The following is a 16,145-nucleotide window of genomic DNA, read 5'->3' as shown; positions in this document are numbered from 1 at the left end:
CAAATAAAACCTTTTTTTTTCTTTCTTTATGGGCTTCTGCCATATTTTACCACACAAAAAAAAAAAAAAACTGATTTGGGTCAAGCACTAACAGACCCGACCCATTCAAGGACCCGGTCGGAGTCGCTGCAGGTATAGCAGTGGAGAGAGAGAGAGGCCGAAAAGCTCTTATCCATCTCTCTCTTCGGAATGGGAACCGAAAGCCTCCGGTGTTGTGTTGGACGTCGAACTCAGTGTCTCCATTTTCGATCTTTGGCTGTCGAAGGTGAAACCATCTGAAACCTGACTGGAAGTAAGCTCCGATCTCGTCCTCCGGGTCTGTAGCCTCCATGGCACGGTAGTGCAGGCGTCTTGTTGTGGGGGAGGGAGGAAGAGAGAGAGAGAGAGAGAGAGAGACCAAGTGTTTTCTGATCTGCATCAGAGGATGAGAGAGAGAGAGAGAGAGAGAGAGAGAGAGAGAGAAAGTATGCAGATTGAAGGGATGAGAGAGACGGAGACGATGACAGAGGCAAGCGTCGGAGACGATGACAGAGGCAAGCGTCGGAGACGATGACGGAGGCAAACTGGCCAGTGACGTCGTCTGTCTGATTCTTACGAGGAAGGAGCGACGGGGAGAGAGAGAGAGAGCCGACGTCTGGTGTGTGAGAGAGACCGGATCTGAGGGAGGAGAGAGATTAGAGTGGCATCATGTAGTTTTTTAATTAGGTGAAGGGTAAAGTTGTCATTTCTTTTTAAATTGGGTTAGTGGGAATAAAAATCTGTTGCTGGGGTAAGTGGGATAACTTTGGCTCGTTTTGAGGTTTTTGGTCAATGACCCTTTTTATTTTTGTATCAAAGGAGAAAAAAAATAATTCATTCGTTTTTTTTTTTTTTGACCAGGGTACCTATTGACCTATTGTCTAATTCAATACAATATAATTAGAACTCGATTTCATATCAAATAAAATACAACTCAATCTAAGATTAAATTGAATTTGATTGGTTGATATTAGAATCTACCTAGTTTAAATTTGTCAATTTTGCCTCTATAATTGTAAAATCACCCAATTTCAGTAGATGAAAATCACCAATGTGTTACATTTGAGTCAGAGTGTTTGTATATGATATACTTCATTGTTTTAGTTATCAAAATAATGAATTGCTTAAAAAAGGGGACTTTGTTCTTAAACTAAATTACTTTTTATTTTATTTTTTTATACTTTTATTGATACTATGAGGCGATGAGCTTCCCTAGTCTATTGATGTGCCACACCGTTATAAGCCGTAGGCCGGTAGGCATGTAACATCATTGGCCAGACACCAAGAAACTGTTTAAGTATGTGAACTTCATTGAGCAGTAGTGCAGTACTATCCGATATATGTAGTTCCAGTTGAGGATGGCCATTCTATTATAATCACAGAGCAAGCAGCACATGTTGCAACCTTGAGATCTTTGCATTTGCAGGTGACAATTGTTGTTGTACATCTTTGGTTGTGAGTTTTTCAATAACACTGACAAGATTACGCTCTTGACTATCAAAATAATAATAAAACATCAAGGACAACAAATCTAGATCAGCAAACAAAAACCATAAACAGACGAGAACAGAACTCAAGCTCAGTTGGCTACTTGGTATAGAAAGCCTTTTGTCGTGGAAGAAGCTACCTGGTCTTGCGGGGTTTGGAAAGCTTTTTCTTTCTTTTCTTTAAGGCCTTTGGCAACTTATGTCTCCGAGTTTCCCTAGCTCTTCTCTTCTTTCACTTTCTTCTTGTACCTTTTCGAGCAACCTTCCTGTCATGTGGATCCTGTGTACTGATTCCGGATGAGGAATCCAAGTCACTAGAGTTCTCTTCATCAATATCAGAGTCAGATTGGGTCTCAGGTGGAGCTTGTTAACTGTAGAAAGTGCCTGCTCTAATCCTGTAATAGTTTTATAGTACATGTCTGTTAGTATAGTATTGGCATTCCTTCTTCACAAAACTCTATTCATTAAGAAACCCAAGGTTGCAGCCCAAGCCCATACTTGTTTAAATACAATTGTTGTGGTTGACTTGGTTGTTTTGCTGTTAAAGACCCTCGTGAAGAATGGAAAATCAGTTGCTAGCAGCTTTCCCATCTTAGCATAATTGATTAATTGCAAATTGCTTCTTTTTCTCTTTGGGGGCTGCCTTGCTATCGAAGACCAAGACCAAGTTTGAAGACTAGTTCAATTAGAACTTGCTACCTCATCAATTTGCTGCTTTGCTGCCTTGTTGACGTGCTTCCCCATCCCATCTCATCTTGCTGTCTTGTCCAAGATCAAGCTTCAAACTTGAAGTTCAAAAGAAGACCCCTCTTCCTATGGCTCAAGTAAGCTCATGCATGTCATCTCTTTCTTAAAGCCAATGGTTTTTCATGGGTTCCATTCCTATGTCAGTTTTGATTATGGAGCTTGAGTGTTTTGGCTTCTTGAATTGGTATTCCCAATTGAAATTAGGAGCTTGGATTTACATGGGCAATCTGAAATTATGGGTATGGGTTTACCTTCTCAAATTGAGTCCAAGGGTCCTTGGAGTGAACTGTTCTTTCTCTTCCTCCTCTATATATATTGGTTCTCTGTTCCTATTTCGGTCATTGAAAATATTTGGGTTTTCAATCCCTTTGTTGTTTAAAGTTCTATCCCTTTGGTTTTCTGTTTTTCAAAGTGTCTTGTTCCATGTTGAAAACAATTTGAAAAACAACAAACCATTCATACATATCATATCTTGCATCCCATGAGGTCATTTGGGTATTGCAAACTTCAAAGGTGAAATCTCCAAGAAGAACTTGCTGCGTTCATAGCTTGTTTCATAGCTGAGATTTCTGAGTTGTTCACTTGTGTAAACAATTAGCAAGAGTTAAGTACAAACAGTCTAGTGAGTCAGTCTAGAATGGTTGCCGAGTTCAGTGCAATCACTGTGTTGTAATCTTGTAATTTGGTTTCATAGTGAATTGGTTTTGGTCTTTCAAGAGTTAAAGGCCACGCAAATGTTTTCCCTCGATAGGGTGTTTACTGCGTTAACAAAAATCTGTGTTCTTTAATGCTTTAGTTGGTTTGCTTGATTGTTCAATATATTCTGTTCAATATCAGCACTCAGGATTGATCACCCAGTTGCAATCCCTGAGAAAGTTTTGAATGAAAAAAATTGGTTGTGAGCCTATTCACCCCCCTCTAGGCTCCTTCTAGGATCTTCAATTGGTATCAGAGCGGGTCACTAACCTATGTTAGTGTGTTCCTCTGGACTCCTAGAATGGACCGTGATAGAGTCTCTAGTTCCATTAACTCTCCTCCATATTTTGATGGGAAAGATTACTCTCAATGGAAAGTAATGATGATGGCTTTCTTGCAATCTCAAGAGGATAAGTTATGGAACATTATAGAGAAGGGTTGGATAGAACCAACTAAAAAGGAAACTGAAACCTCTAGTCTTATTCCTAAACCGAGAGGTGAGTGGACTGTTGCTGAGCAATCTGATCACAAATGTGATACTAAAGCTCGCTATAGCCTTTTCGCTGCCTTGTCGGATAAGGAAAGAAAAAAAATTACAAATTGTCCAACTGCTAAAGCTTCTTGGGACTTACTTCAAACCACTCATGAGGGTAACAAAAAGGTGAAGGCACAAAAACTTCAAAGCCTTGTGCTTGAATTTGAAGAAATGACTATGAGAGAGGATGAATCTGTTGATGACTTCCATAGTCGCCTCATCAATGTTACCAATCAATGTCATGGGTTGGGTGATCCTATTTTAGAGCATAGAATTGTGAAAAAGTTTCTTCGAGCTCTTCCTCCTAGTTTTGAGGCTAAGCAAATTGCCATTGAGGAAGCTCAAGATCTTGATACATACTCATTAGATGAGCTTCTGGGAAATTTGAAAACCTTTGAGTCAAAAAGGAAAAAGGGTCAGAAAGAAAAAATAATTGCTCTAAGCACTTTGAAAAAAGAGGAAGACCTTTCTGATTTTAATATAGAAGAATTTGCTCTTCTCACAAAACAGTTCAAAAAATTTCTTAAATCTGCAAGGTCACCCTCTTCTAGTTCTAGAAATTTTTCTAGTTCTACTTCTTCCAAAAGAAATCAGAATGATGAAGTTTCAAATGACAAATTCTCAAAGCCCTCAAAGTTTTTTCAAAAGAAGTCTTTTGGTGAAAAACCAAAATGTTTTGAGTGTCAAGGATATGGTCATCTTGCTGCTTATTGTGCAAACAAAAATTTTAAGTCTCAATCAAATAGAGCTTTTAAAACCTCTTGGAGTGATAATGAATCAGAAACTCAGTCCGACCATGAAGAGGAGACTGTTGTCCTTGTTGCTACCACCCAAAATGAGTCCTCAGATGAATCTGATGATAATGAGCACTCTGAGGAGGTAGCCTCTAACAAGTTCAAGCAACTGTACAAAGCCTCAAAAATAATGATTGGAAAGACTAAGGAATTGAAGGATCAACTTGCTGTTTGTGAAAAAGAAAAATCTGGGATAGCAGAGAAGTTGCAATCCTGCAAGAAGAAGTGGGAAATTGAAAGAAATGCATTGGTAAGTCAAGTGGAGACTCTGCAAGAGAATTTGAATGCTCAAATCAGGTTAGTCAATTCTCTAACTTCTGAAAAAATCTCTCTTGAAAAATCCTTACATGATTCTCAAGAAAAGTTTTCAAAATTTTCTATTGGATCTGATAAAGTTTCCAAAATGATTGGAATGGGCAAAGTTGATAGGGACAAAAAGGGTCTTGGTTTTCATTATGGAGAAAACTCCTCTAAAAAGCCAACTATTTTCGTGAAAAGTAGGTTGCTGCCTAAAGAAAGTGTCTCTAAGTCATCCAAAAAATTCATTCTTATTTGTCACTATTGTGGTATTACTGGACACATTAGACCAAGATGTCATAAACTCAGAAATGGTCCTCAAAAGTCTACAAGGTCTCATGAAAACTCTTTGTTTTTTTCTTTACAGGAAAAATCTTTGAAAGAATTTGGAAGGATTGCTAAACTTGTTGCAATCCCGAGAAAAGAAAAAGTTGTTTGGGCAAAGAAAAATAAGTCATTTCATCCACTTGCCTCTGTTGATTTTAAGCCTTTTAACATTTGTGGAACTGATTTTGAACCTTCTGAAATGTGTCTTCTATCCTCTTGTTGTTTCTCACACGTTGAAGAAAATGACTCCATTGCTACATGTTTGGTTGCTCTTACTGCTCTTTCATCTAGAAGAGCTGATACTTGGTATTTGGATAGTGGGTGCTCTAGGCAGATGACAGGTGATAAAAACTGGTTCTCATCCTTCTATGATGAGGCTATCAGTGGTTCTGTCACTTTTGGTGACGGAAAGAAAGCAAAGGTTGTGGGAAAAGGGATTGTAACTGCTCCTGGTATCCCAAATTTAAAAAATGTGTTGTATGTTGAAGGGCTCCAAGCTAATCTTATTAGTGTGAGTCAATTGAGTGATGATTTTGAAGAGGTTAGATTCAATAAGCTGAGATGTCTTGTTCTTGATGGTAAGGGCAAGAGTGTTATGGGTGGACTACGGTCTAAAGATCATTGTTATTGTGTCAATGCTAATGATTCTGTTTCTTCTCAGATTTGTCTTAGTTCCTCCTCGACTGATGATACTCTCAATCTTTGGCATAGACGGCTCTGCCATGTGAACTACCAAGACTTGGTGAAGCTCTCCACCAAAGAAGGGGTAAGGGGTTTGCCCAAATTGAGTGGGAAACCAACCGGTATGTGTGAGGGTTGCAAGCTTGGTAAGCAAACTCGTTCCCCACATAGGGTCATTAATTCTATGTCTACTTCACAACCTTTGGATTTAATGCATATGGATCTGGTTGGACCTGTTCAAACCAAAAGCTTAGGTGGTAAGAAGTACATACTTGTTCTAGTCGATGATTTTTCTAGGTTCACTTGGGTGAAAAATCTAATGCTTTTGACAACTTTCAAAACTTGTGCAAAATGATTTCAAATGAGCAATACTCTTCAAATAAATGCATTGTAAGACTTAGAACTGATCATGGAACTGAATTTGAAAATGCTTCATTTGATGAGTTTTGTAATGATATGGGAATTAAGCATGAGTTCTCGGCTCCCATAACTCCGCAACAAAATGGTGTTGTGGAAAGGAAAAACAGGGTTTTAATTGAAATGGGAAGAGTTATGTTAAACTCTGCTGGTCTTGCTCATACTTTTTGGGCAGAAGCGATTAGCTATGCTTGCTATACCATCAATAGGGTCATCTTTAGATCGGGAACTGAAAAAACTCCTTATGAGATTTTGAAAGGAAAGAAACCAAATGTGAGCCATTTGAGAGTGTTTGGCAGCCCTTGTTACATCTATAGGGATAGAGAATATCTTGCCAAATTTGATGCTAAAAGTGACAAAGGAGTCTTTCTTGGTTATTCATTGAATAGTAGAGCTTATAGGGTTTATAACAAGAGAACTTGTTCTGTGGTGGAAACCATTAATGTCTCTATTGATGACTCAATTGTGCTCTCACATACTCCTTGTATAAGTTTTGATCAGGTACTTTTCGAGAGAGAAAAGGATGATGATGCTGCTGCTGAAGGCTAAGAAGATGAGGAAGCTTCAGAGGGGATTGATGATACCTCTGCAATCCAGCCAGTTTACAGAACTGGACAGCAGCAAGTACATAAGGATCATTCCTCTTCTGACATCATTGGTGATGTGAATGATGGTTTGAAAACAAGGAGACAAGCAAAAAGGGTTGTAAGCAATCTCTCTATTCTTTCATGTTTCATTGCAAAGCATCAAGAAGATATTAGCTTCATTACATTTTATGGTTTTGTTTCTGTTATAGAACCTAAAAATGCTAAAGAGGCTTTGTGTGATGTTAATTGGATAAATGCCATGCAAGATGAATTGAGTCAATTTGCTAGAAATGATGTGTGGTTTTTGGTTCCTAGACCGGACTCTTCAAATGTCATTGGAACAAAATGGATTTTCAAAAACAAATCTGATGAAAAGGGTCAGATTACCCGCAACAAAGCAAGGCTTGTTGCTCAAGGGTATTCTCAAGTTGAAGGTCTTGATTTTGATGAAACCTTTTGCCCCCGTTGCAAGGCTTGAATCTGTTCGTCTTCTCTTTGCCATTACATGTCATTTGAGGTTTATTCTTTATCAAATGGATGTGAAAAGTGCGTTTTTAAATGGTGTTCTTCAAGAAGAAGCGTATGTTGAACAACCTGCAGGATTCATAGATCCTATCCATCCCGACCATGTGTATAGACTTAAGAAAGCTCTCTATGGGCTGAAACAAGCCCCTAGAGCTTGGTATGAGAGCCTTTCCTCTCATCTTTTGGATAAAGGCTATGTTAGAGGTTCAATTGACAAAACTTTGTTTGTAAAAAGAACTTCTCATCATTTAATTCTTGCTCAAGTCTATGTGGATGACATTGTTTTTGGTTCAACTTTAGATTCATTGATTGAAGAATTCACTAATAGCATGAAAAATGAGTTTGAAATGAGTTTGTGTGGCAAATTAAATTATTTTCTTGGTCTGCAAGTCCAACAAAGGAGTGATGGTCTCTACATCTCTCAAACCAAATATGCCAATGACCTTGTGAAAAAGTTTGGTTTGGATGCTGCTACTGCTGTCCGAAATCCCATGGGAACTAGTTCAAAACTTGATGTGGATTTGACTGGAATTAGTGTTGATCAAACCTTGTATAGAAGCATGATAGGAAGCTTGTTGTACCTTACTGCTAGCAGACCCGATATTTCATTTAGTGTTGGTGTTTGTGCTAGATATCAAGCTAATCCTAAGGAATCACATCTAAAGGCTGTTAAACGCATCATTAGATATGTTTCTGGAACTTCTAACTATGGGGTGGTGTACACCTTTGATTCCAATGTTGAGATTGCAGGTTATACTGACTCGGATTGGGCAAGAAATGTGGATGATCGAAGAAGCACCTCGGGTGGATGTTTCTTTGTAGGAAACAATCTTGTTTCATGGCATAGCAAGAAGCAAAACTGTGTGTCTCTCTCAACTGCCGAAGCCGAGTACATTGCAGCTGGTAGTTGTTGCACCCAAATGTTATGGATGAAACAAATGTTGAACGACTACGGTTTCCCTCAAGGTAAGTTGTCAATCTTTTGTGACAACACTAGTGCCATTAACATCTCTAAGAATCCTGTTCAGCACTCACACACAAAGCATATTGATATTCGATATCATTTCATTCGTGATCTTGTTGATGCAAATATCCTTGAGCTGGAATTTATTCCCACTGAAAATCAATTGGCTGATTTGTTTACAAAACCCTTAGACAACCTTCGTTTTGAGTCTCTTAGGAAGTCTATTGGAGTGTGCTCTACTGTTTGAATATTCTCACTCATATATGCAGGCTATTTGTTATATATTATGTGTGATGCATTTAGTGTAGGTTGTGAAAAATAAGTGGTTTATTTCCTTTGGGGATTGCATGCATTGTTTCAATCCTGGAAAATACTGATCATGTCTTGATCTAAGATCAGAGGGTAGTGTGTTCATAATTTCTTCTTCCTTGGTTACTCAAGGTTCTCAAGACTCTTTGCATCTGCTTTCTATTGTTCACTGCTCATTTTTGTTAAAAAGTCTATCCTCTTAAACTCTTGCACCTGAATCTCTTGTGGGGTTTCATATTGTGCTTAGTTTTTATGTTGGTTTGAGATGAGTAGTGTATGCTTCTTTGTGAAAATATTTAGAGAAGCTTGGCCAGGCTATTCCCAAAGTAAACGGGCCTCGGTCGTGGTGAACGATATGAGGATTGGGAAGAAAAGGGAATGGTTTGGTCACCCCGGTGGTATCTTCTTGTTTGATATCCTCTTTTTGACTCGAGTTGATATGTCCTTTGGAGTGTCCTTGTTACACTTAATGCCTTAAAACCAACTGGTTTGAGAGCCATTGACATAAGACTTGTTACATGGGTCACAAATATGAGTTTATTCCTAAAAGCTCCAGCTTAACAAAGCCAATGATTATGAGCTAAATAAATTTTTTTAAAAAAAAATTGGAGAGATAAGGATCAATGAAAACAAATAGGACTTCATCTCATTCCTTTGTAATCTCTTATGTATCAATTCTTATCCCTTGGAGGTTTAGCTCAAGTTTCTAAAAAAAATTCAAGGATCATGAAATGCTACAAGTCATCTTTGAGCTGTGTTTACAAAAAGGAACTGTCAAATTGTCTTGAGTTTCTTTGTGGGATCTGGAGGGATTCAAATGTGCTCTGCAATCCTCTGTGGCTCTTTACTTGGCTTTTCAAGATAAATCTAGGATTGACTATGTCCTTCATCCTTGCTTGCTTGCATTTTTTAAATTCTCAATAATCCGCTGCATATATTGAGAGGGAGTATTCATTGATACATGTGGTCTTCCTTGTGTTCTTCAAAATTGAAGGTTGTTATTTCAAAAATGTTATCCAAGTTGGCCATTGGCATTTTTCTGCAGATTTTGTACTCTTGAAAGGATGTTTCTGTTCTTGTTGGCCATTTGCATTTTTCATTGCAGATTTTGTACTCTTGAAAGCATTTTCCCTTTGTCATTCCTAGACAAAAAGGGGGAGAAGTATTAGGTGCCTTTGTGGCTGTTCCTTATTGCTAATGCTTCATGTGATCTTAAAATGCTTTGCTTGGCTGCATTGTTTTTCTTGTGCCTTAATTGCCCATGCTTCACTTGGTATTTCTTGTGCAATTGTTTCAGGTTTGTTTTGCAGCTGCTGTCTAAGTATTAGGCTAGTATTGTGTTGCAAAGTAGTGTTTTGTTTAGGAATGCCAAAGGGGGAGATTGTTAGTATAGTATTGGCATTCCTTCTTCACAAAACTCTATTCATTAAGAAGCCCAAGGTTGCAGCCTAAGCCCATACTTGTTTAAATACAATTGTTGTGGTTGACTTGGTTGTTTTGCTGTCAAAGACCCTTGTGAAGAATGGAAAATCAGTTGCTAGCAGCTTTCCCATCTTAGCATTATTGATCAATTGCAAATTGCTTCTTTTCCTCTTTGGGGGCTGCCTTGCTATCGAAGACCAAGACCAAGTTTGAAGACTAGTTCAATTAGAACTTACTACCTCATCAATTTGCTGCTTTGCTGCCTTGTTGACGTGCTTCCCCATCCCATCTCATCTTTCTGTCTTGTCCAAGATCAAGCTTCAAACTTGAAGTTCAAAAGAAGACCCCTCTTCCTATGGCTCAAGTAAGCTCATGCATGTCATCTCTTTCTTAAAGCCAATGGTTTTTCATGGGTTCCATTCCTATGTCAGTTTTGATTATGGAGCTTGAGTGTTTTGGCTTCTTGAATTGGTATTCCCAATTGAAATTAGGAGCTTGGATTTACATGGGCAATCTGAAATTATGGGTATGGGTTTACCTTCTCAAATTGAGTCCAAGGGTCCTTGGAGTGAACTGTTCTTTCTCTTCCTCCTCTATATATATTGGTTCTCTGTTCCTATTTCGGTCATTGAAAATATTTGGGTTTTCAATCCCTTTGTTGTTTAAAGTTCTATCCCTTTGGTTTTCTGTTTTTCAAAGTGTCTTGTTCCATGTTGAAAACAATTTGAAAAACAACAAACCATTCAATCATTCATACATATCATATCTTGCATCCCATGAGGTCATTTGGGTATTGCAAACTTCAAAGGTGAAATCTCCAAGAAGAACTTGCTGCGTTCATAGCTTGTTTCATAGCTGAGATTTCTGAGTTGTTCACTTGTGTAAACAATTAGCAAGAGTTAAGTACAAACAGTCTAGTGAGTCAGTCTAGAATGGTTGCCGAGTTCAGTGCAATCACTGTGTTGTAATCTTGTAATTTGGTTTCATAGTGAATTGGTTTTGGTCTTTCAAGAGTTAAAGGCCACGCAAATGTTTTCCCTCGATAGGGTGTTTACTGCGTTAACAAAAATCTGTGTTCTTTAATGCTTTAGTTGGTTTGCTTGATTGTTCAATATATTCTGTTCAATATCAGCACTCAGGATTGATCACCCAGTTGCAATCCCTGAGAAAGTTTTGAATGAAAAAAATTGGTTGTGAGCCTATTCACCTCCCTCTAGGCTCCTTCTAGGATCTTCAATGTCGGCAGTCTCCTCACCACTAGTTATCCGTATTACATCTGCCTCAACATTCTTCACATGTTCTGCGGATATAACTCTTCTGACCATAACTTTTTGTTGCACCTGAAGTCAAAGCCAGCCAGATAGAAAATTTTTCCCTCGGTTATTTACTTGTAAAAACTAACTTCTTTGAAAATTGATAGCAAAAGGAAAGAATCAAACCTCATCCAGATGAGTGTCCACCGCCTCATCAGCAATACATGGATCAACTATAAAATCAAAGAGCTCACGAATCGTCATAACAGCCACACCTTTTTTCTTAAAGAAATCCTGTGTGCCACCAATGTTTTTGATAAGCTAAGAGCATTTACTTCGTCATGATATAATAAACAGTGAAAAGCAACTAAAGCCAGTGCCTTCGGTAAAACTTACAGAAACATGGACACAATCTCGACATAGGAATTCATTCACAAGAACATGGTCTGGTTCAACTGCTTGAGAAACATCAATGATGTACAAGTGGTCCTGCCAAGAAGAATGGGAACACATAATAACATTGCATACTACCAAGTATGATGAGAACCAACTTAAAGGCGTCTATTTGCAGTACTGAGCTCAAAATAAAGTATGTTGTATTCGCTGAGGTCTGCATGTACCAGTTTGGCCTTCTGATATAGCATCCGCATGGCAATAATCATCTGGTAACAAATCACTATGAGGTCATTCTAATGGAAATATAAAATAGCGAAAACACTTTTCACTAATTTTATTACTTTCTGAAGAAGTATCTAAACTGCAAAACATATACAAGAAAGCTATATATTTCCAATGAACTCTAGCGTCTCTAATATAATAGCTGCTCAAAGATCCAACCAACTTATAAATTCTGCATATACAATGCATACACAGATCTAATAAAGTTGTCTTTATGTGGTCTGCAATCTGCATTTACAGAGGAGTCTTGCTAAGACTAACAAAATTAGAAGATATGAAAGGCTTTTAAGGCCTACATACAAGTCCCTATTGTCAATATCTTGTCCAGTAGATTCAAGTATTGTAACTGTGACATACAATATGTTTTCAAGGATCAGGATACACCTCCCTATATCCTTTTCGTAGCTTATCTAATGACAGTGCAGCATCCCTGAGACGAGGTGCTGGCCAACCTGTCTTCCCTGCAATAGGATACATTAATACTCCAGGTCGCTCTAACTAGCAATTCTTAAGTATGTCTATGAATGCTAGATTCGTACTGTTAAAAAAGAAAGAACTAGAAGAAAGAAAGGGAACTGGGTTACATGAAAAGAGTTGGTGGTTGAGAACCAACTCAAATAGCACTTGCTATACCCATCACAATATTTGTTCATGAAATAGGTAACACATACCTATGAATTCCATGACCAGAACATGATCTTTTATATCAATTGCAGTTGGACATCTAATTCCATTTTTCACCATCCTGCATATGTACACCAACTCATCTTCATCAATTAGCAGGAATATCCCAGCCTTGTAATAAAGTCACAAGACTTAATGACAATTTATGGTTTAGGCTAAAGCCAAGCAGTTCTTAATTTGTATATGATATTAAGTTATTAACATCATATATTTATCAAGAAATAGGTTAAGATTGTTCTCCGTCTTACCTGTCCAGATTCCTCTTTTCTTTCTCAACCCATACCTTCACCATTTCCCTGGGGTTGTGCTTGCAGTATCCCTTTCTGTATCTGCGGTCCCCTTGTACATATCTATCTCAGTCCATGAAGTTGTTAATGCAAGAAATATTATGAGACTACTGAAATAAAAGCATATATGGTCCAAAACCGCGCAAACAAATTCAGTAGGCCTTGAAACTGTTAAACCAGTTCAGTTTTTCTTCTTTATGATGCTGTATGTATGATTACATGGTCAATTAATTTCCAATTAGAAGAACTATGAGAAAGAACATTATAACACTTCATTAAGAAAAGATTCAAAACAAACATTACTAAGAAAGAAATAAATGAACACATTTTTGACTCAATTACATTCAGTTTAACTGTTTGACACTACCACAGTTAAATACAATTAGCCACTATGAATAAGCTAAAACTATCACAACACCTACTTAAAATCCAGAACTGATGTCTTGTACACCTTGATAGCCAGTTCCTCGTCATCAGACTTAGTTGTGTGATAAACATTTGCCTGTTCAAGATAAAATAATTCCAAGTTGAAAACACAGAACCAATATGCAAAGATTTACAGATGCCAAAGATGCAAAAATTGCAGCAGTTACAATCAACAAAATAGACGAGGGTGTCAAACAAGGGTAATGTAACAGATACTTCTTTGCCGTAGCAATGCAGCCATTGATTTTATTATCTGGACCAGCCTTGAAAACTTTGATTAAAAGCATCCGGGTTTTTGGATCAATGGCCTGGTGAGAACACACAATCACAGAATCCATAACGCAAAATGTCGGAATGATAAAAAAACACGTAAGGAAATAGTATGCCATATATGTTCCTCCACCTTTTCAACTGTGGCACGATCCGATAAGTTTTAGTTCTGCCAATGGCTCCTTCTCTAACAAACTCTCGAATGGAAGTGTTCACAGAGTTGGACATGTCCATATTCCACCTGCCTTCCCACTCCTACATAAATATTAGAAAAACACAATGGGGAAAAAAATGAAGGTGAGATAACAACTTTTAGCTGCAACGCCAATAAAAAAAGAAGATCAAAGTGTGCGTACCTCTAAAGGCCCAGCTCGTATGCGAGCGTCGAACTTCTGGAGGCGATTAGAGAGAGGCTGAAGGGTTGAAGTGGGGAGAGAGTGAAGGCCTTCATGAGCATTGGGACGCCTAGAGTTGATTGGGAAGCAGCCTTTGAGTACTTGGTCATTGTCCAAATTGTCATATGCATCTTGGCTCATGTCTGAGGCTGACGTCCATGAAAGTTTATCTTTATCCTCATAGACTTCGGTTTCTTCGTGCCCTAATCGTTCATCAACAATAGCGGCCGGCATTTTGCTTTGTTTCAGAGAAGGGTATTCGTAACAGCAGCGGGGCAGAAGAGTTGAGCACGGTGTAGCGGCCGTAGCAGAGAATGGAGACCCCGAGAAGATTTTTTCTTTTTGGGCCGATGGACTTATAAAGGTTTGGGTCTTTGTGAAGTGGGTGATAACGGTAACAACATTTCATTGGACGTCAATCAGTTTTGGTGATTATTTGTTGGCAATACTCTCCAATAAAAATAAAATAAAAAGATATACAGCTTTGGCCGAGGTAATGTTGATTTCTATCAGTAATTTGAACTATACAGACTGTTTGTGGGGGCGAATTTGTACCCGCAGATAAATAATTTCGTCATAAATATCAGAATGATTACAGCTATGAATACGATAATAATTATTATCGTAAATGCAGCAATAATGACAATCATAAAGCACAGCACGGCAATGATGATGGTCACAAAGCTCGAGAGTAATTATATGTATAAAGACGGTAGTAATCACGACTTATGACCCAAGTCGCCTCACACGTATAAATAGGGGGCACGACAACCAAATATGACATTTCATTATGATTCATTCAACTATACTAGACTAAAAAATATACTGACTTAGGCGTCGGAGAGTTTTTTTTTTGCATGTACCCCCCTTTTCAAGCCGACGGTCAAACTTCCAAAGTCAATGGTTGAGTGAAGCTTCTCGATCATTCTTGGTCAGCTCCCGCTCTAGTCCGCATTCATTAGTGAGTCAAAATCTTTTTCAGAATTTTTCGCCACCAACACTGTTAATATATGTAAAAATCAAATACACACACAACTCGAGTGCAGTTGAGTTGTAGAATAGAGACTGCTAGATATGATGTTAATACGTGCAAGAATGAGCAAGGAAATAACCTCGTGAGTTTTCATCAGTTGCCAAGAATTTCAAACTAGATCAATATATTATGTACAAAAGCTAAGCCGAAGATTGTTCTAGAGATATTGGCACACATTCGATTCTCGATCAGACTTCTAAGTTCCTTCTGGATCTCCCAAAACCAAGCACAAGTGCAAGGTCAATTGGCAGCATGCTTCAATCATCAGATATAAGATTTAAGGGAGCATTCATATTTCAAACCAATGGTGAGCATATATACAAAGTTTGAAAAACACCATTCGACACACAGTACAGAGGTACAGTAATCTGCTTGCTGTTCTATTCAAATACATCTCACTATTTTTTTCCAATTATGTGAAACTCAACACGTTCTCATATTGGAAGCTTATATCGATCTTAAGAACATTTTCCATTTACAACTATAGGGCTTACTTGGTTTGCGGTCACTTGATCTTACCAATTTCCCCAGATTCAAATTGCAGGAGACACAATGGACAACTAGTTCCCATTGACGCTGCATTCAAATTAAAACATGAGAATGATGAGATTGTTGGAAAAGTGCTCAGATTAGAGTCATCTTTGAGTTATAAGGAATGATACCACACAAACTAATGTCAAGGCTTTTTATATTAAAACCTCATATCTGTTCTTCACTAGATGGGGGAGTGTATCAGCATTATTAGACCCGTGTGTGCGCGACTCATTTGCTACTTCCGCACAACAAGTGGAGAGCCCAACTCAAGTACAAACTTGCTCCAAATTTAGGCCTGTTTCTTTTATCGATAGAATGAATAATGTATTAATGTTATATTTCAAATCCCTAAACTGATATGGGATAACTACAGGTATTAATCACATTTGGACCCGTGTGTGTGTGACTCGTTTGCTGCTTCTGCACAATAAGTGGTGAGCCCAGGTCAAGTACAAACTTGCTCCAAGTTTTAAATCAAATAAATTTAGGCCTGTTTCTTTTATCGATAGAATGAATAATGTATTAATGTTATATTTCAAATCCCTAAACTGATATGGGATAACATACAGGTATTACTCTCATGGAGGAGAAATGACTTTGGGAAAGCCCTTAAAACGAGCATTTGACAAAATATTTTGGAAAAGATACCGAAAATTATACACAGCTCAGAGATGATATTTTACTAAATTTGACCAATATGCAGTCTAACAACTACAGGCTTCATGCTTTCTCTGCTCTTGCACACTAATCCGTCTTAAGTAAGTTTTGTGTGTGTACAT

General features: G+C 38.0%; 1 pseudogene; it reads right to left on the bottom strand.

The window, feature by feature from the left end:
* Window positions 1-1,641: 1,641 nt before the first annotated feature.
* On the bottom strand, window positions 1,642-15,403 carry LOC112163925 (annotated as a pseudogene).
* Window positions 15,404-16,145: the final 742 nt, after the last annotated feature.

The sequence above is a fragment of the Rosa chinensis genome, chromosome 5, assembly GCF_002994745.2.
Source record: "Rosa chinensis cultivar Old Blush chromosome 5, RchiOBHm-V2, whole genome shotgun sequence".
Classification (NCBI taxonomy): Eukaryota; Viridiplantae; Streptophyta; class Magnoliopsida; order Rosales; family Rosaceae; genus Rosa; species Rosa chinensis.
The sequence above is the reverse complement of the archived record's forward strand: the minus strand, read 5'-3'. Positions and strand labels throughout refer to the sequence as shown.